Raw genomic sequence first — 21258 nt, 5'->3', positions numbered from 1 at the left:
TGAATGACGTTTAGTTGCAGCATTAGCTGCACATCCTCCGCGATGGCTTGTCGCCGAGCCTCGGGTACCCAGTATGGTTTTAACCAGACTTTTGCCTGAGGCTCAGTGACAATGTCATGCTGAATTATGGAAGTGCGTTCAGGGAGGTCCGAGAACACATCTGTTTTCCGACTAATGAACTCCCTGGCTTCCTGAGCCTGTTTAGAGGAGAAGCTGTCAGCAATTTTTACTGTGGAAACTGCTTCTCTTGCATCAGACTGAGGAGCCTGAACCTTTTCTCCTACAAAACCTGGCCGCAGACTGTCTTCAGTAGAGGACTCCCTATCTTTCCATGATTTTAGTAAATTCACATGGTACACCTGCTCCGGCTTTCGACCGCCCCGGCTGGTGTACCTTGTAATTTACCTCTACCACTTTCTCGAGTACCTCGTAGGGCCCCTGCCACCTAGCTAGGAACTTACTGTCTACGGTTGGTATCAGAACCAAAACCTGATCACCCGTGTTAAAGTTCCAGACCCGAGCCTGCCGATTATAGACCCTACTCTGGGCTCGCTGTGCTGCCTCCATATGCTCCCTGACCAGAGGCAACACTGTCTCCATCCGTCCTTGCATCTGGGTGAAGTATTCAATAACACTTTTGTGTGGTGTGGGTTGTTGTTCCCACCCTTGTTTGGCTATGTCCAACAGACCGTGAAGGTGTCTCCCATATAGCAGTTCGAAGGGCAAGAACCCAGTAGAGCCCTGGGGCACCTCTCGCACTACGAACATGAGATAGGGCAGAAGAAGGTCCCAGTCTCTCCCATCCTTAGACACCACTCTTTTTATAACATGTGTTTTAATGTTTGATTAAATCTCTCTACCAGGCCATCCGTTTGCGGATGATACACGGACGTCCGTAGCTGTTTTATGTGGAGAAACTTAGAGTTCCTTCATGACCTTGGACATAAAAGGGGTCCTTTGGTAAGTCAGAACCTCTTTAGGTAGTCCCACTCGGGAAAACATCTCCATTAACTTTAACTTCTTAGCTATGAGTTTGGCTAATGTATGTTGCAGTGGCACCGCCTCCGGGTACCGAGTGGCGTAGTCGAGGAAGACCAAGATGTGTTGGTGCCCTCTAGCGGACTTTGGTACTGGGCCTATGAGATCCATAGCGATTCGCTCGAACAGGACCTCGATAATCGGGAGAGGTACCAGGGGGCTCCGAAAGTGTGGCTGGGGGCTATGTATCTGGCAAGTTGGGCAAGACTTAAAAAACTCTTCTACCTCTCTGAACACACTGGGCCAGTAAAACCGCTGTAGTATCCAGTCCTGCGTTTTCTGCCACCCCAAAAGACCCCCAAGAACATGTTGGTGGGCAAACTCCAATACGAGCTTGCGATACGCCTTGGGCACCACCAGCTGTTCAATAGTTGGTTTACCCGATACAGCATTTCCTGGTGAATGACAAAACGGGGAAATATCGACTCGGCCCCAGGTTATTGTGCTTCACCATCAATTATTACCACATTCTCCCATGCCCGGGATAAGGTTGGGTCCCGGTGTTGTGCGGTTCCGAAATTTTCACCGGAGACATTGAGGTCTGCCAATTCAGGACCCGGTGGCAAGTCCTCAACGTCTCCTACCAACACACTCAGTGGGGTTGTCTCCCCCTCTTCCACCGAAGTGGTGGTCACTCCTAATGCTGGCCCTTCGGCCTCGGGTTCCCAGGGTTCTGGCCTACCACCCGAGCCAGGCCACTCTGCTGAAGTTACCCCTGACTCAGGGGCATCAACATCTCTCACAGCCGGCCACAGGGCCGGGAAGCCCAGAAAGTCTCTCCCTATTATTAGTTCATAAGGTAAAGTGGTGGCAACGGCCACCTCGTGGGTCCACTTGCCGCCTCCTATGGATAGAGACACCAGGGCGGTGGGATACTCCTTTAAATCTCCATGTATGCACATGAGCGCGATTTTTCGGCTAGTATACTCATCGGGCCGCACCAGGGTAGCTCTTACCAGAGACATCAGACTCCCTGAGTCCAACAAAGCCACTGCCAGAGTGTCTCCCACTTCTACCTGGCAAAGATGGTTATTGTCTATAGTCTCTGGGATACCTGATGCACACAGCTTCCTGGCGTACAAAGAGTTGCGGTATCCATAGTTAGTCTCCACGGGTTCGCCCCGATGGGTACAGTCGGCCCTTCTGTGGCCAGGCTCCTGACACCCCCAGTATACTATCGGAGCCGGGTCTACCGGGCGGGCTTGGTTGGCACAAGTCCCTGGGTCTGGGATGGAGATTGCTAGGGTTTGGCTGCCCCCCTCCCAAACGAACCCCCTTTCAAATTCCCGGTACCCTAATAGTGTTCCACCAGGTCCATCATCACAAGGGCATTACCAGGAGACACCTGGCCGATCCAGTGCTGGAGGGGGTACGGCAAAGCCCTCCAGAACACATCAGCCAACAGATGGTCAAACATAGCATTGGGACTCAGCACGACAGCTTGCAGCCATTTTTGCAACAGGTGTAATAGGGTATAATACTGGGGCCTCACGGGCTCAGCCAGGTTAAACTCCCACTGATGCACCCGCTGGGCCCGGACTAATACATTCACCCCAGTCTCGCCAGGATCTCGCCCTTTACTGTCGGGTAATCAGCCGCTTGATCATTCGGTAAGTCAAAATACACCTGCTGGGATCCAGATGCCAGGAACGGAGCGATGACCTCAGTCCATTGCTCCCAGGGTAGCTTCTCTCTCACGGCCACCTTCTCGAAGATCACCAGATAGGTTTCGACGTCGTCTGCGGGGGTCATCTTGGGGATCGCCGCATGGACTGCTTTCCGGGCATTGTGGACACTCTGGGATGCTCCTGTTGCTTGTAAAGCCATCACATGTTGTAACAGCAGCTGGGTTGTTTCCTGCTGTTGCTTATTGGCCTCCCGCTGTATCAGGTTGTAATCTCGCTGGTTTGATGTAAGACATACAACCGTGCCCAGAAAAACAAAAATATTTCGGCCTTCACGCCAGCCTCACTGCAATGCACGCATCCTCCACCAATTGTGGGGATTCGCTCTGGTAGTTGGGATAAGCGGGTGCAGTACAGAGGCAAAGTACATGTTTATTTACACATAAGGTCAAACAAAAAACCTTGGCATGGTTGGTGTTTGTTCACACCAAGTAGAAAGTTCGTGCATAACAAAAAAACGTCACCTTGTCGGCGGTTCTGCCTCCAGCAGTCAAAATGCAGGCTTTAGGTGGCCTGCTCTCCAACACACACTCAGCTTTTCAGCCCAGCACAGGGCTCAGTTCCCACACCAGCGACTGCCAGAGATCCTCTGTCAGAGAGAGGTAATCACTCACAGCTGACACTGCTGGCTGGGTTTTTTATAGGCCAGTCAAGACCCACCCTGGAACGTGGGGAGTAGTCACCCACCCATCACTTTTGACTACTCCCAGTAAGAGCCATCGCGGATCAGCTATACAGTCATACTAAAATAGCAAAGTGTCAATCAGCATTAGATGCCGCTGACTTGAAAATACCGGCTTTTACTTCACCAAGGCCAGGAACCTTGGTGACACATACCTTCCGTTAACGACGGACCCTTGCACCTTCCTACAATATATATATACTGTATACAGTTGAAACCAGAAGTTTACATACACTATATAAAAAGACACATATGCATGTTTTTCTCAATATCTGACATGAAATCAGAATAAACCTTTCCTGTTTTTGGTCAATTAGGATTACTATAATTATTATTATTTGCCAAATGCCAGAATAATGAGAGAGAGAATGTTTTAAGGCATTTTTATTACTTTCCGCAAAGTCAAAAGTTTACATACATTTCATTAATATTTGGTACCATTGCCCGTTTTGGATATCCTTCCACAAGCTTCTCACAATAGTTGGTCGGAATTTGGGCCCATTCCTCCTGACAAACCTGGTGTAACTGAGCCATGTTTGTTGGTCGCCTTTATGATTGATTGGTATTACACTTTTTGTGATAAAGGTATAAAAAATTGCTTTTTTGGCACATTTTTAATATTATTTTTTTACAACGTTCACCAGACGGGTTAGGCTTCTTTCACACTGGCGTTTCTGGGTCCGCTTGTGAGATCCGTTTCAGGGCTCTCACAAGCGGCCGAAAACGGATCAGTTCAGCCCCAATGCATTCTGAATGGATAAGGATCTGTTCAGAATGCATCAGTTTGGCTGTGTTTGGTCTCCGTTCCGCTTTTGAGGCAGACACCAAAACGCTGCTTGCTGATGCAGAGCCAAACGGATCCGTCCTGACTTACGATGTAAGTCAATGGGGACAGATCCGTTTTCACTGACACAATATGGTGCAATTGAAAACGGATCCGCCCCCAATTGACTTTCAATGTAAGTCAGGACGGATCCGTTTTCAATTGCACGGATCCGTTGAAAGAATAATGCAAACGGATCCGTTCTGAACGGATACAAGCGTTTGCGTTATCGGTGCGGATCCGTCTGTGCAGATACAAGACGGATCCGCACCACACGCGAGTGTGAAAGTAGCCTTAGATCACATGATATTTTTTGGTCGTTACAGACACGGCGATACCTAATATGTGCATTTTTATTTTATTTTTTTACACAATAAAAGCATTTTTGAAAAATAAATCAGGTTTTTGTGTCTCCATTTTCTGAAATCCATATTTTTTATATTTTTGGGGCGATTGTCGTAGTTTGGGTCTAATTTTTTGCAGGAATGAGGTGACAGTTTGATTGGTGCTAACTTTGGGTACATATGACCCTTTTGATCGCTTTTTATACAATTTTTTGGGAAGTTAGGTGGGCAAAATTTCAATTCTATCATAGTTTTTTTTATGGCGTTCACCATGCGGGGGAAAGTAACATGGTCCTTTTATAGATTAGGTTATTACGAACGCAGCGATATCAAACATGTTTATAATTATTTATTTTTTACCAATTATATGTGCGGATATAGGAAGAAGTATGTTTTTTTTTCTTACACTTTTTTGACCCAGATCCACTTGGTTCTTGCAGATCCAGTGGGTCTGATGGTTTACAATACACTGCAGTACATTTACAATTATACTTAGCCTGCCTTTAGCTCAGGCTCAGACAGACCACGGCAAGCCGGATGCCTGTGAAGCTGTGAAGGCGTCCGGTTACCATGGTTGGTCCCTTCCATACAGCGGGCCCTAAGGACCGCGGCATAAAGGGGGTTAAACGGCCGATGCTGACAATCTGCTCCCCTCGGCAATCCTGTACATGGGGGAGGGGGGGGGTGGGCTTGGCTGCCGCGTCGTCCTGAAGGGGAGGGAGGCTTCGCTCAGCGATCCTGGACGGGGAAGGGTAGGCTGGGGCTCTGTGCTGTCGCGCCTAAAGGGGAGGGGGGCTACTTGCACAGCTTGGCGATCCTGTACTAGGGGGGGGGGGATTTATGTGTCCAGCCTTGACGGGTGGGGGGTTGTCGGGAGGAATGCAGGACTGCTGCACTGCCATCCGGGAGGGAAGGGGTGGGGGGTCACAGACGGCCATACTGAACAGAATGGGGTTGGGGGCATGTTCCCCACATTAACCACCGGGCCGCTGCCACAGCAGAGCAGCAGCCCGTTGGTTAGCCCCTTCCATACTGAGGTCCCTAATGACCTTGGCATGGAAGGGGTTATGTCTGCAGTCTGCATCGCTCTGCCATCCTGAAAAGAACTGGGGGGGTAGAGGAGGGAGAAAGCCATTACGCGCTCCCGTGTGGAGCCGGGAGGAGTTACAGAGAATCCGTCATCTGAGCAGCCTTCTGTGCACAGGAAGCACAACAGGCTGTACAAGGAAAAACGAAAAAAATAAAAATAAACACAACCAATTGGAGAAATTATTTTCTCCACAAAATAAATTAATTAGTGCAAAAATGTATTTATTTAATTTTTAAAAAGGTGTCCGTATCCTTTAACCCTTTTTAATCCCAGCCCTCCGAAAGCCATAACTTATTTATTTTTCTGTTCACATAGCTGTATGATGGCTTATTTTTTGCAGGACAAAATGCCCTTTCTAATGGCACTATTTATGGTTGCATACAATGTGGTGGGAAGCGGGAAGAAAATTATAAATGGGGTGAAATTGGAAAAAAAGCATTTCCACAACAGTTTTTTGGGTTTTGTTTTTACGTCGTTCCCTATACCATAAAACTGACAGATTATAGGTCAGTGCGAATCCGGCAATACCACATATGTATATATATATTTTTTTTTTTACTGAAAACAAAATATAAACCTTTAAAAAAAATAAAATTATTTTAGTCTCCATATTTCAGACCCCTATAACTTTTTTGCATTTGTGTACGCAGCTGTGTGAGGAGTCATTTTTTGAGGGGCGATCTGTATACTTTTCAGTCATAACAGTTTCGGGCGTGTACAACTTTTTGATCATTATTTTGTGGGAGGAGAGGCAACCAAAAAACGACAAATCGGCCATTTCGAATTGTTTTTCCATTTCGCTACTTTCCGTATGGGATTACATTTTTAATAATTTAATATTATGGGCATTTTTGCACTCCGTGATACCTACGATGTGTTTTTTCATTTTTATGGTTTTCTTTTTCATTTTGGGGAAAGGGGGGTGATTTGAATTTATATTTTTTTAATTTCTTTTTAATTTATAAAACTTTTTTTTATAGTTCCCATAGGGAACAGTAACGAGCAATGATTGGATTGATTTTCTCATAGACTCCAATGCATTATCATTGTAGTCTATGACCATTTTATTGTATTTCTATGGAGCCCTGCTACAGACAGAGGCTCCATAGAAATTACTAAGCAGCGGCCTCCTGTCACACAGGAGGACAGGGGCTGCTGCTGCTAACACAATCCGGCTCCCCCGATGTCCACCCGTGGTTAGCCGGAGCACACAGCAGGGACCCTGCGCCATCTTAAAAGTCTCAACTGTTGACGTAAATAGCAGTATGGCAGTCGGGAAGGGGTTAACAAGGAAGGTGTATTTTACTGTTGATACAGCAAGTGCAATCTCCATTTTCTGCATCTATACCACAACCCCTCTAAACTGTAAGCTCCTATGACAAAAGGTGATACATAACTAAACAGTAACAGTCATAAGCAGCAGGTTGCATAAAGATTATTTTACAGCAGGTGAAGAACTGAATTAACAATCATATTAGCATTATTATTGTATTTTTCGGACTACAAGACCCACTCCCCCCCCCAAAAGTGAGGAAAAGTATGTGTGCATCTTATAGTCCAAATGCTAATGACTGCTTCTATTATGGGTTGGGTTGGGTCTGATCTGAGGCTGATAGGGGTCCGATCTGAGGCTGATGGGGCTTGCGGTCAGATTTTGCAGTCTGATCTGAGGTCTGATGAAAAATGTTTTTCTTATTTTCCTTTTCTAAATCCTAGGTTCGTCTTATAAGTCTGAAAAATTGGTACCTCTATGTATTGCATGAGAACCATCAGTAATCTGCTGTTGACAGATCTCTAATTATTATGCACTTCTGTTTAGTACTTTGAGTTCATAATGTGTCCAGCTATTAATCAGACTGTCAGGAAACCATCAACAAGAAGGTCAGCCGGTCTATTTATGGCTGTGTGTAGTTTGATTCTGAGAAAATCCAGGATCACCACCAAAATACAACCATTCATATAACACATAAATGTCTGATGCACATTAGTGTAACATATGTGTACGCCTTACATTATACCTGCCATTTGGAATTTGTGTGTTAACCCTTTTATTACTTCTGGGCAATTTTCACACTTAACATACACAAAAAAAAAAACAACTGAATTGTATATGTAAAAATTATCATAGTATACCCCATAACATAACTGCTGAAAGCAGACATTTGGGACATTTTGAAAATTCCTTCCAACACCTTAGGCTACTTTCACACCTGCGTTTGGTGTGGATCCGTCTGGTATTTGCACAGACGTATCCGCACCGATAATGCAAATGTTTGTATCCTTTAAGAACGGATCCGTTTGCATTACTCTTTAAAAAAAAAAGTCCGTCAAAACGGATCCGTCCTGACTTACATTGAAAGTCAATGGGGGACGGATCCGTTTTCAATTGCACCATATTGTGTCAGTGAAAACGGATCCGTCCCCATTGACTTACATTGCGAGTCAGGACGGATCCGTGTGGCTCCGCATCGCCAGGCAAGCTGCGTTTTGGTGTCTGCCTCCAGAGCGGAACGGAGCCAAACTGATGCATTCTGAACGGATCCTTATCCATTCAGAATGCATTGGGGCTGAACTAATCCGTTTTGGGCCGCTTGTGAGATCCCTGAAACGGATCTCACAAGCGGATCCAGAAATGCCAGTGTGAAAGTAGCCTTACATTGATGGTGGCTGCATGCAATTTTACATCAAAGTGTAAGTCTTCTCCAAGGTGAAGACCACAACTCCGAAATCTAAAAGTTCACACCTGCCACGTAAGCCTATATCTACATATATACATCTAAATATAAATCAGCAAAATCGAAGACAGTAAAAATCTTGATCTAAGCATTTACCCCACACCTTATATATCTCCTCAAAAGAAACAGCCCGAAAAATGTAAAATTCCCATCTTTAGTCCTTTACACCTTCATGCAACTTTGTAACAACCATGAACTTCAGGAAAGCAATGCATGAAGTGTTCACTATAACTAGTACATTAGCACAGGCTTACATATAAAATGGTAAAAATACCAGATCAAGGGGTGCAAAATTCCCAAATATCACAAATGTGATGCGGTTTCTTATCGCCTGCATATTTGCTAAAAAATATAAACCTGACAGATCAAACTACTAATATACCATCATCTACATTTGTTCAGAAAGCCATCTATAAAGATACAATCAAACGACTACATTCACTCGCCTCAATATTCAAGCAGGTTTGTGTAAGGTATTTCAATAAGAATCCCTAAGGCCTCTTTCACACTACTGTTTTTTTTTTTCCGTTTTGCGGGCCGTTTTTTGCGTTCCGTATACGGAACCATTCATTTCAATGGGTCCGCAAAAAAAAACGGAATGTACTCCGTATGCATTCCGTTTCCGTGTTTCCGTATCTCCGTTCCGTGCAAAGATAGAACATGTCCTATATTTGACCGCAAATCACGTTCCGTGGCTCCATTAAAGTCAATGGGTCCGCAAAAAAAACGGAATGCATACGGAAATGCATCCGTATGTCTTCCGTATCCGTTCCATTTTTTGCGGAACCATCTATTAAAAATGTAATGCCCGGCCCAATTTGTTCTATGTAATTACTGTATACTGTATATGCCATACGGAAAAACGGAACAGAAAAACGGAACCTAAACGGAAACAAAAAAACGAACAACGGATCCGTGAAAAACGGACTGCAAAACACTGAAATAGCCATACGGTAGTGTGAAAGAGGCCTTACCCTGAGCTCTTCTGACATAGATTTGTGTAAAAACTTCTATTACCTATTATCTATTATTCTTCATGAAATAATTCTGGAGCATCTTTTCTCAGACCTCGGCCTAAATGTGCCATTCCTCTGTTACTACTATTGGAAATGCATAAATAAATTGACAGCTGACTGTTACTTGTTAGGGGTATGTCCCACACATGGACAGTGCCCAGTCACTGTTGATACCCCCACTGCCAAGGAGAAGAGTAAAACCCACCTGTCAATGTATTCATACATTTCTAGGAGGAGGAATGGCACAATGCGGAGGTGTTAGACAATATGATCCAGAATTCTTATTTCATGGGGAATATAAGTATTTACTAACATTATTCAGGAGAGATTAAAAAAAATCTAATCTGCCACTAAACTGATACTACGGGACCTCTAACACATGACATAGCTCTCCACAAGATAAGTGCGGAGTGCAGCAGAGCTTTGACGCCCGGCTATACCGGATATTCTAGCTGTGGCATCTCTATTAGGACATCCCATATTACATACATCTTTAGCAGTTGTCCTTGGCTGAATTAATCAGACCCTAGACATATTTACATCAGGAAACCTTTATACACTCAAAGTACTAAGTATCGATGCGGAGTAAGGCCTAGTTCACACGAACGTTTTTTTTGCGAGTGTACGGGACGTTTTTTGGTGTTCCGTATACGGAACCATTCATTTCAATGGTTCCTCCTTAAAAACTGAATGTGTTCCGTAAGCATTCCGTTTCCGTATTTCCGTTTTTCCGTTCAAAGATAGAACATGTCCTATATTTGGCCACAAATCACGTTCCGTGGCTCCATTCAAGTCAATGGGTCCGCAAAAAAAACGGAACACATACGGAAATGCATCCGTATGTCTTCCGTATCCGTTCCGTTTTTGCTGAACCATCTATTGAAAATGTTATGCCCAGCCCAATTTTTTCTATGTAATTACTGTATACTGTACATGGCATACGGAAAAACGGAACGGAAAAAACGGAAAGGAAACGGAAACACAACGGAACTCAAAAACAGAACAATGGATCTGTGAAAAACAGACCGCAAAAAACTATAAAAGCCATACGTTCGTGTGAACTAGGCCTAAGGATAACCCATCCATCAGTTTTGATCTCCAGACAATAACAGTAATAAATTGAAGTGCTATCAGCAGAATAAAGGGGACATTTACAGGGACTGTATTCTGTGAGAGTGACTGTGCCGCTGGCCATCACGAGGACCTCCTTATCAATTAGAAACTAAACTTGGTGATGCCTTGGACACGTCCATGCCTTATCTGAGCTTCTAATGAGCTCTGGCTATTCTGAAATACATGTCCGCTTACCCAGTGATGCAAGGAACTGGTTGGTCTCCATCATCACGTCTTCATACAGATCCTTTGGAACTCCTTGGTTCTGGTGTCAAGAGCAACATAGGCAGGACCTCAGGCCATGGTCACCCCTCTGAACAAGTGAAGACATCAGGTAGTCTTTGCACGGTGGTTCTGGAGGCACAGAGATATGTAGGGAAGTCCAGAATCATTAGCAGATAAACCTCCCACCTACTCATCATACAAGACCCAGCTTCGTCCATACCCTACCAGCTACCTCTGAACATTACCACCTATACTCGTACATCAAAGTTGTTTCGTGGAGAGTAGATTGCTGGTGCCCCGGCACCCAGCACACATGTCCAAAATCCCGGGAAGCTACACCCCTGCACATATCTATCTAAGGCCTCTTGCACACAAACGTTTTTTTTTTCCCGTTTACGTTCCGTTTTTTGCATTCCGTATACAGAACCATTCATTTCAGTGGATCCGCAAAAAAAACTGAATGTACTCCGTATGCATTCCGTTTCCGTATTTCCGTTCAAAGATAGAACATGTCCTATTATTGTCCGCATAACGGACAAGGATAGTACTGTTCTATCAGGGGCCAGCTGTTCCGTTCCACAAAAAACGGAATGCACACGGACGTCATCCGAATTTTTTGCGGACCGCAAATTACTGAAAAAGCCATACGGTCGTGTGCAAGAGGCCTAACCATGATATATTCTCACATTACCAGTAGAGCCGGTACATACCCAACATCCCTAAAAATGACTATCCAGCTCCATACCACCCTGGCAGCTACTTGTGCACATTATAAGCTACCACAATGCACAGCCAGCTCCTCCACCCCAGTACATTACCAACCAGCCTACATCTGCATGGAAACAATGCTCTGTATGCACTAACAGCCAGTTTCCCAGAGAAAACAATGGGAAGCTTATTGCATACATATAATGTACTATATTATATGGGGCTGTAGTATAATAATGGTATAATGTACAGTAGTTTATTGTATTATCAGGATTTCTAGTGTAATAGGCATATGATGTACAATATATCATACGGAGCTGTAGTATAATAATGGCATGGTATACTGGTATTTTATATTATAGGACCCCGATTAACAATAATGGTATAATGTACAATAATACCCCACAGGGGCTGTTTTATAATAATGGGGTAACGTGCTATACTATTCTATGCGAGGTGGGTTTGGTGTAATGAGCATATAAAGTACATCATTATATCCTAGGAAAGTGTAATCTAACAGTGCTATCATGTACCGCAGTATAATAACGGTATAACGTGCAGTAATGACAGCTGACTCCGCCCTCACCCTGATAAAACGCTGATATCCTCAGAGCTCTGCTCTTCTTTCTCTTCTTTGTGGAAAAGCACTGGACCGGATATTATACTTGCTGTTTGACATCTACTTCCCATTTTGCGTTCCACGACTTATCCGGAGTTGCATTCCAGCTGTAGTCACGTGGGAACTCATGGCATGACTAGAATACAGTTGCCCCTTGTAGGTATGCTGTCACGGTAAAGCCTAGAATGCATTGGCCTCTTTGAGGGCATGACGTCATTAGATCATTTAACTGCTTCTTCCAGAGCAAGAGCAGCACTGCTGTGTCCAGTGCAGGGGGAGTGCAGGCTCCATTGCTGTGGTCAGTGATCTCTGGTGAGGGGTCTGGGGGCTGTATTTATATGTAGATTGTAGGGGAGTATATAAGAGTTCTGAGAGCTGCTGTAAGCTCTTATAAAGTCACCTACAGTTACACTGCTCACCATACATCTGTGCCCCCTCTTTAGTGGTTTTGTCTTCTTAGTGCCTCCTCCACACTGTGGTTTTGCCTCCTCTGTGCCCACTCCACACAATGGTTTTGCCTGTGGAGTGCCCCCCCATACCACACTGTGATTCTGTCTGCGGAGTGCCCCCCCCCACACTGTGATTCTGTCTGCAGAGTGCCCCCCCCCCCCCACACTGTGATTCTGTCTGCAGAGTGCCCCCCCCCCCCACACTGTGATTCTGTCTGCAGAGTGCCCCCCCACACTGTGATTCTGTCTGCAGAGTGCCCCCCCCCACACTGTGATTCTGTCTGCGAAGTGCCCCCCCCCCCCACACTGTGATTCTGTCTGCAGAGTGCCCCCCCCCCCCCCACACTGTGATTCTGTCTGCAGAGTGCCCCCCCACACTGTGATTCTGTCTGCAGAGTGCCCCCCCCCCCACTGTGATTCTGTCTGCGAAGTGCCCCCCCCCCCACACTGTGATTCTGTCTGCAGAGTGCCCCCCCCACACTGTGATTCTGTCTGCAGAGTGCCCCCCCACACTGTGATTCTGTCTGCAGAGTGCCCCCCCCCCCCCACACTGTGATTCTGTCTGCAGAGTGCCCCCCCCCCCCCCACACTGGTTTTATCTGAGGAGCGCTCCCTCCATATGGTGTTTTTGCCTCCCCTTTCCCCCTTCATACAGTGTTTTTGCCTCCTTAGTGCCCCCTCCAAACTGTGGTTTTGCCTCCTCTGTGCTCCCTCCACATAGTGGTTTTGCCTCATTACTGCCCCCTCCACATGGTGGTTTTGCCTCATTACTGCCCCCTCCACATGGTGGTTTTGCCTCCTTAGTGTGCCCCCTCCACACTGTGGTTTTGCCTCCTCTGTGCCCCCTCCACACGGTGATTTTGTCTCCTTAGTGCCCCTCCTCACATTGCCTCGGTTTTGCCTCCTTAGTGCCCAATCCACATTGCCTTGGGTTTGCCTCCTTTGTGCCCCCTCCGCATGGTGGTTTTGCCACCTTTGTGCCCCTCACACTGTGGTTTTGCCTCCCTTAGTGCCCCCTCTTGATGGTGGTTTTGCCTCCCTTAGTGCCCCCTCTAGACGGTGGTTTTGCCTCCCTTAGTGCCCCCTCCACACAGTGGTTTTGCCTCCCTTAGTGCCCCTTCCACACGGTGATATTGACTCCTTAGTGCCCCTCCTCACATTGCCTCGGTTTTGCCTTCTTAGTGCCCCATACACATGGTGGTTTTGCCTCCTTAGTGCCCCCTCCACATGGTGATTTTGCCTTCTCTGTGTCCCCTCCACACAGTGATTTTGTCTCCTTGGTGCCCCTCCTCACATTGCCTCGGTTTTGCCTCCTTAGTGCCTCCTCCACAAGGTGGTTTTGCCTCCTTAGTGCCCCTTCCACATTGTGGTTTTGCCTCCCTTAGTGCCCCCTCTTGACGATGGTTTTGCCTCCCTTAGTGCCCCCTCTAGACTGTGGTTTTGCCTCCCTTAGTGCCCCCTCCACACAGTGGTTTTGCCTCCCTTAGTGCCCCCTCCACACTGTGATATTGACTCCTTAGTGCCCCTCCTCACATTGCCTCGTTTTGCCTCTTTAGTGCCCCCTCCACACGGTGGTTTTGTCTACTTAGTGCCCCCCCTGCACAATGCCTCGGTTTTGCCTCCTTAGTGCCCCTTTCACATGGTGGTTTTGCCTTCGGAGTGCCCCCTCACACTGTGGTTTTGCCTACAGAGTGTCCCCTCCACTTGGTGGTTTTGCCTCCTTAGTGCCCACTCCACATGGTGGTTTTACCTGCGGAGTGCCCCTCACAATGTGGTTTTACCTGCAGAGTGCCCCCTCCACTTGATGGTTTTGCCTCCTCCACAATGGTGATTTTTGCCTCCTTAGTGCCCCCTCCACACTGTGGTTTTACCTGCGGAGTGCCCCCCTCCACATGGTGATTTTGCCTCCTTAGTGCCCCCTCCACACGGTGGTTTTACCTGCGGAGTGCCCCTCACACTGTGGTTTTGCCTCCTTAGTGCCTCCTCCACATGGTGGTTTTGCCTCCTTAGTGCCCCCTCACACTGTGGTTTTACCTCCTTAGTGCCCCCTCCACATGGTGGTTTTGCCTCCTTAGTGCCCCCTCCACACGGTGGTTTTATCTGCGGAGTGCCCCTTACACTGTGGTTTTGCCTGCGGAGTGCCCAGCAGAGCTGAACCTGGACAGAACCCTTTTTTCACCCATTCAGCCCCTATGAGTGGAGCGTTGCGCAGGGCAAGGGCTGTTTTGTTTACTTTGACACACTGCTAGGCAGAGGTTTCTGCCTAGCAGTGCACCGACACTGATGGGCGGTCTTTAGCACTGGTCTAGGTTATTTTACAGTCTAGGGTGGCGCTAAAGACCACTCATTAGTGCCAGTGATGTTACCAGGGTCACTGCTAGGCGAAAACCTCCGCGTAGCATGCCCATCAGAAGCCCGGTACGTCACCAGATCGAAAGAAAAAGCCCCAATGCTCCAGTGTGTCACTCATAGAGGCTGAATAGGTGAAGAAGGGGTTATGTTCGAGTTCAGATATCAATCCATAGACAGCTGTTTTGGGGTGCTTGCGAGATGGTTCTTTTTTTGGGGAGATACCTCTTTGTATATTGGTTTCCTATGGAGCATTGCCAATAAGTCATACCATGGAATACTTCCATTAAGTCTACATACAGGACTGGTCTCTTCAAGAAGATTCAGCATCCTACTTAAGCTGCTTCCAAGGCAACACACTAAGGCCCCTTGCAGACGAGCGTGTCCGGATAAGGTACGGATGCGTTGCAGCAAACCCGCGTGAGTAGGTACCCAATTGCAGTCAGTTTTGACTGCGATTGCGTTCCGTTGTTCAGGTTTTATCTCGCGGGTGCAATGTGTTTTACATGTGCGTGATAAAAAACTGAATGTGGTACCCAGACCCGAACTTCTTCACAGAAGTTCCGGTTTGGATTCAAGGTTGTGTAGATTGTATTATTTCCCCTTATAACATGGTTATAAGGGAAAATAATAGCATTCTGAATACAGAATGCATAGTACAATAGGGCTGGAGGGGTTAAAAAATAATAAAAAATAATATAACTCACCTTAATCCACTTGTTCGCGCAGCCGGCATCTCTTCTGTCTTCTTCTTTGAGGAATAGGACCTTTTGATGACGTCACTTCGCTCATCACATGGTCCATCACATGATCTTTTACCATGGTGATGGATCATGTGACGGACCATGTGATGAGCGCAGTGACGTCATCAAAGGTCCTTTTCCTCACAGATGAAGACAGAAGAGAAGCCGGGCTGCGCGATCAAGTGGATTAAGGTGAGTTATATATATATATTTTTTATTTTTTTTAACCCCTCCAGCCCTATTGTACTATGCATTCTGTATTCAGAATGCTATTATTTTCCCTTATAACCATGTTATAAGGGAAAATAATAATGATCGGGTCCCCATCCCGATCGTCTCCTAGCACTTGCTTGCGATTTTATGGGGCCTGCTTTGCGTGAAAAACAGAGCAGAATATAGAACATGCTGCGATTTTCACGCAACGCACAAGTGATGCGTGAAAATCACCGCTCATGTGCATAGCCCCATAGAAATGAATGGGTCCGGATTCAGTGCGGGTGCAATGCGTTCACGTCGCGCATTGCACCCGCACGGAAAACTCGCTCTTGTGAAAGGGGCCTAAGCCAGCCAGAATCCTACTCTGTACTGATGAAGGGCAAGCACCTGAAACAGCTGTGTACGGATGGATATCTGGCCTGAATATATTTCCTTGTTAAATATCAAGGCTTGTTGGAAAGTTGGATCTTGACTTATATGGAGCCATTGTCCACAGGTGGTGCTGGTGAGGGGTTTTCTTTCTTGTGAGATAGCTCTTTGCATATTCCCACAGAGCATTGCCAATAAGTCTCCATACCATGGAGTACTTCCAGTAAGTCTCCATACACGGCTGGTCTCTTCAAGGGATTCATGGCTGTGTGCATCTTTCCAAAGATAGCTGTTTAAAGGGGTTCAGAGCTGAACACGGACATACCCATAATTTCACCATGGCAGCCCCCCTGACTTGAGCATCGGAGCAGTTCTTCACTTCAATGGGTCTGCAAAAGATGTGGAGAGCACTCCGTGTGCTGTCCGCATCGGTTGGTCCATTCCGTGGTCCGCAAAAAAATAAATATAACCTGTCCTATTCTTGTCCGTTTTGCGGACAAGAATAGGCAGTTATATCAATGGCTGTCCGTGCCGTTCCGCAAATTGCGGAACGCACACGGACACCTTCCGTGTTTTGTGGATCCGCAATTTCCGGACCGCAAAACACACAACGGTCGTGTGCTTGAGGCCTAAATCACGTGACCACAGAGCGTGAGTAAAGTGAAGCCTCTCACTCACCACTCCGTGGCCTCCCTGGAGCGTCTGTTGCGGCAGTACAGGGGCTCGGTCGTGGTGTGCTGCGGTGCCAGGACTGTGGCGGCTTCCTGTTGGACCCGGTCACTGTGCTGTGCGGGCACACGTACTGCTGGCCCTGTCTGCGGGGAGAGCCCAGAAAGCGCTGCCGGCTGTGCCAGGGGGACATGGGCCACCCGCCCCGCCGGACCTGTGTGCAGCTCAGGCAGCTGACAAGTGTGTGCCCAGGAAGAGCTGGCAGCACCGGGATATCGTCAAGCTGCTGGAGGCCGGGGAGCACCAGGAGGCATTGGCCAGGATCTGCTTCACCATAGACACAAGTAGGAAGCCTGCTGCCCATAGAGATCTGTGCCTGGTAAAACTGGGTGGCAGCAGCACTAGGCTCTCCAAGGCTCCTGAATGCCAAGACTATGGTACTACTGCTGTGACTACTGGGGAGCAGTGGGGTGACTACTGGGGAGCAGTGGGGTGACCCCTGTGCAGTGACTACTGGGGAGCAGTGGGGTGACTACTGAGGAGCAGTGGGGTGACCCCTGTGCAGTGACTACTGGGGAGCAGTGGGGTGACCCATGTGCAGTGACTACTGGGGAGCAGTGGGGTGACCCCCGTGCAGTGACTGCAGTGGCATTGCAGCTCAGGCTCATTCATTTCAATGGTGCTGAGCTGCACCTAGGCCATTTGACTGAACGTGACTTCACATGGCCTAGGGCAGGGGTGTCAAACTCAAATTCATCAGGGGCCGCATCAGCAGTTTGGTCCCCCTCAAAGGGCCGGTCCCGGCCTGACCTGCAAGCGCTGACTGGGGTCACATAGCATTATACTGATTCATGATGCTATGTAACCCTTACAGTTCTGGAACGTGTTGGATAACACTGACATAATGCTGTCAGTGTTATCCAACACATTCCAGAACTGTAAGGGTTACCGTATTTTTCGCCCTATAAGACGCAGCGGCCCATAAGACGCACCTAGGTTTTTGAGGAGGAAAATAAGAAAAAAAAAATTTGAACCGAAAGGTGTGCTTTTGGTGGGTTTTGAACTAATTGTGGTCTGTGGGTGGCACTGTTATGGGGGATCTGTGGGTGACGCACTGTTATGGGGGATCTGTGGGTGACGCACTGTTATGGGGGATCTGTGGGTGACGCACTGTTATGGGGGATCTGTGGGTGACGCACTGTTATGGGGGATCTGTGGGTGACGCACTGTTATGGGGGATCTGTGGGTGACGCACTGTTATGGGGGATCTGTGGGTGATGCACTGTTATGGGGGATCTGTGGGTGACGCACTGTTATGGGGGATCTGTGGGTGACGCACTGTTATGGGGGATCTGTGGGTGACGCACTGTTATGGGGGATCTGTGGGTGACGCACTGTTATGGGGGATCTGTGGGTGACGCACTGTTATGGGGGATCTGTGGGTGACGCACTGTTATGGGGGATCTGTGGGTGACGCACTGTTATGGGGGATCTGTGGGTGACGCACTGTTATGGGGGATCTGTGGGTGACGCACTGTTATGGGGGATCTGTGGGTGACGCACTGTTATGGGGGATCTGTGGGTGACGCACTGTTATGGGGGATCTGTGGGTGACGCACTGTTATGGGGGATCTGTGGGTGACGCACTGTTATGGGGGATCTGTGGGTGACACTTATGGGGGATCTGTGGGTGACACTTATGGGGGATCTGTGGGTGACACTTATGGGGGATCTGTGGGTGACACTTATGGGGGATCTGTGGGTGACACTTATGGGGGATCTGTGGGTGACACTTATGGGGGATCTGTGGGTGACACTTATGGGGGATCTGTGGGTGACACTTATGGGGGATCTGTGGTGACACTTATGGGGGATCTGTGGGTGACACTTATGGGGGATCTGAGGTGACACTTATGGGGGATCTGAGGTGACACTTATGGGGGATCTGAGGTGACACTTATGGGGGATCTGTGGGTGACACTTATGGGGGATCTGTGGGTGACACTTATGGGGGGGATCTGTGGATGACACATATATAGCATCTTATGCTATGTGTCATCCACAGATCCCCTCCATAAGTGTCCCTGTAGTGTGAATGACCCCCAATACACGGGCTAGGGGCCGGCATCTGCTTTTATAATGACAGCGGGGCCCGTGCAGTGACTATTCTACTACACGGGCCCCGCTCACTGTATAATCCTATGTCTAATAGTTAATTGTAATTGAATGTAATCACATAAGGAGCGCTGTTTATTACGGTACTTACAACTACAAGTGCTCGCCCCTCGGTAGGTAGCAGAGAGGAGGCAGGAGGACAGGCGCTGGCAGCGTGAGTCATGCGTCACGCGCCTGCTTCATTCATAAAGTGGGCGGCGCAGGCGCGTGACGTATGACTCACACTGCCAGCGCCCGTCCTCCCAGCCTGCCTCCTCTCGGCGAGCGCTTGTAGTTGTAAGTACCGGTAATACACAGCGCTCCTTATGCGATACACCCGATACAGGAGCCGGGAGGAGCGGGGGCCGCCTGCGGCTACGCGGGCCGCATGACGAGGTCTGGCGGGCCGGATTCGGCCCGCGGGCCTTGTGTTTGACACCCATGGCCTAGGGAAAGCTGCAAAAGGGGCGCGACGCCACTGCGTGCACTGATGCCTTCTGAAACTGCTGATCGGCAGGGTTACTTGGTGTTGGACCCCCACCAATCAGTTACTGATGACCTATCCTCTACATAGGTTATCAGTTAAATAAAAATCTCAGAAAAACCCTTTTAAGTGCACGCCATCGACACAGTAGCAGCGGCGCAGTATAATTGCATGATTTTCCTAGTTTATGACGTAAAGTCATGATTTTATTAAGGACACGGAGGCGAGTATTGCATTCTCTTTCTTTACTGAAATTTCTATAGCAGCACAGAAAAAGAAGAAAAAACTTTACCACACAGGGTAACCATGGCAACAAGCCCTCCCCTAACCCAGTATAAGAGTCCTGGCATCAAACATCTCCTCCTCTTTCTTTGATGAAGGCACATCCTCAAAACCGTGATGACAGCAAGACCGAATCCAAACACGAAGAACCCAATCCGAAAACATCCAACCGGGATGATTGTAGAGACAAGGCAACAGAGCCAAACTTGATCTCAGGCACCAAGAACGCCAGTGCTGTTATCCTAAGGAAAAAACAGACAAGAGAACATAGATGATGTAAAATCAATGCAAGCCAAATGTACTGCATAGCGATAAGAACAGATCAGTACTGTAGTAAAGCAGAATAAGCATATAAATAAATATTAAGCAACATGAAGTATGATATAGCATAACAGTAATAATAAGAATATCACAAAATACCAAATATAGACAATGAGGGTGGGAGAATATAAATATGGGAGGGGCAATACTCGCCTCCGTGTCCTTAATAAAATCATGACTTTACGTCATAAACTAGGAAAATCATGCAATTTTATTACATGAAACGGAGGCTCCTATTGCAAGTTTAAAGTTGTTGAATAACAGAAGAAAATACATGAGTGGATGGACGGAAATAAAACTCACGAAATGTGGAAACTCTAGACCAGTTAGCCACACGAAGAATATCCTCCAAACGGGCACCAGCGACCGCCATAGATGTAGAAGCAGCGCCTCTAGTGGAATGAGCCGTGAACACAGAAGTATCCACACCCGCTAAGGACATAATCCACTTAACCCATCTGGATAAGGTAACACAAGTGACTGGAGCGAATGGACGCCGATACGACAGAAATAATTCCGGCGATGCCGAAGAACGATGAGGAAACGTGCGGGCCTCATATACCTGTAGGCACGCAACTGGACAAAGGGCAGGAACCTCGGGAAAATTAGGGTAAGAAACCGATCTAATGTTGGTTTTAGTACGCCGCGAAATGTTAAAAACAACACCTTCAGGCGTAAAAGATCTAGCATCATAATCTAAGGCCCTGACATCGGAAACCCGCTTACATGAAATCAAACAAAACAAAGTGACCAACTTTGCAGACAACTGACGCAAGGAGAGCTGCTCATTGGAGGGCCAGGAAGAAAAAAGGGAAAGAACCAAGGAAACGTCCCAGGTACAAGAAAATCGAGGACGAGGTGGACGGGAAAGACGGGAACCCCTGAGAAGACGACAGACCAAGGGGTGTTGCCCAGCCGGGCGACCGTCAAAACCCGAATGATAGGCAGAAATGGAAGAAAAGAACAAGATAATTGTTCGGTAAGCCTTACCCGACTCAAACAGTGAAGTGAGGAACTTCAAGATCTCAGTTACAGGGGCTGATACGGGATCCAAGTTCCCTGCCAGGCACCAGTCAGACCAAGATCGCCAGGCAGCACGGTAGGATCTCCTAGTCCCCGAAGCCCATGCGCTCTCCAAAAGGCG

At 47.6% G+C, this 21258-nt stretch overlaps 2 protein-coding genes across 5 annotated transcripts in view; both read right to left on the bottom strand.

Annotated features, from left to right (window-relative positions):
- LOC121004101 (zinc finger protein 883-like) overlaps nucleotides 1-12104 on the bottom strand; it is a 38679-nt gene extending 26575 nt beyond the window's left edge. For 2 of the 4 annotated variants that reach the window (XM_040436205.1, XM_040436202.1), the window contains exons 1-2: nucleotides 12046-12104; nucleotides 10722-10880 (exon numbers count right to left, since the gene is read on the bottom strand). The gene's annotated coding sequence lies outside the window, so the exon portion shown is untranslated. Of the gene's footprint in view, nucleotides 1-10721; nucleotides 10945-12045 lie in introns of those variants that run through there. The other 2 variants (XM_040436204.1, XM_040436203.1) reach the window with 2 other exon arrangements.
- LOC121004097 (gastrula zinc finger protein XlCGF26.1-like) overlaps nucleotides 1-21258 on the bottom strand; it is a 705032-nt gene that overhangs the window by 576801 nt on the left and 106973 nt on the right. The gene's annotated exons all lie outside the window — the stretch shown is intronic.

Source organism: Bufo bufo, chromosome 6 (assembly GCF_905171765.1).
Source record: "Bufo bufo chromosome 6, aBufBuf1.1, whole genome shotgun sequence".
Lineage (NCBI taxonomy): Eukaryota > Metazoa > Chordata > Amphibia > Anura > Bufonidae > Bufo > Bufo bufo.
The sequence above is the reverse complement of the archived record's forward strand: the minus strand, read 5'-3'. Positions and strand labels throughout refer to the sequence as shown.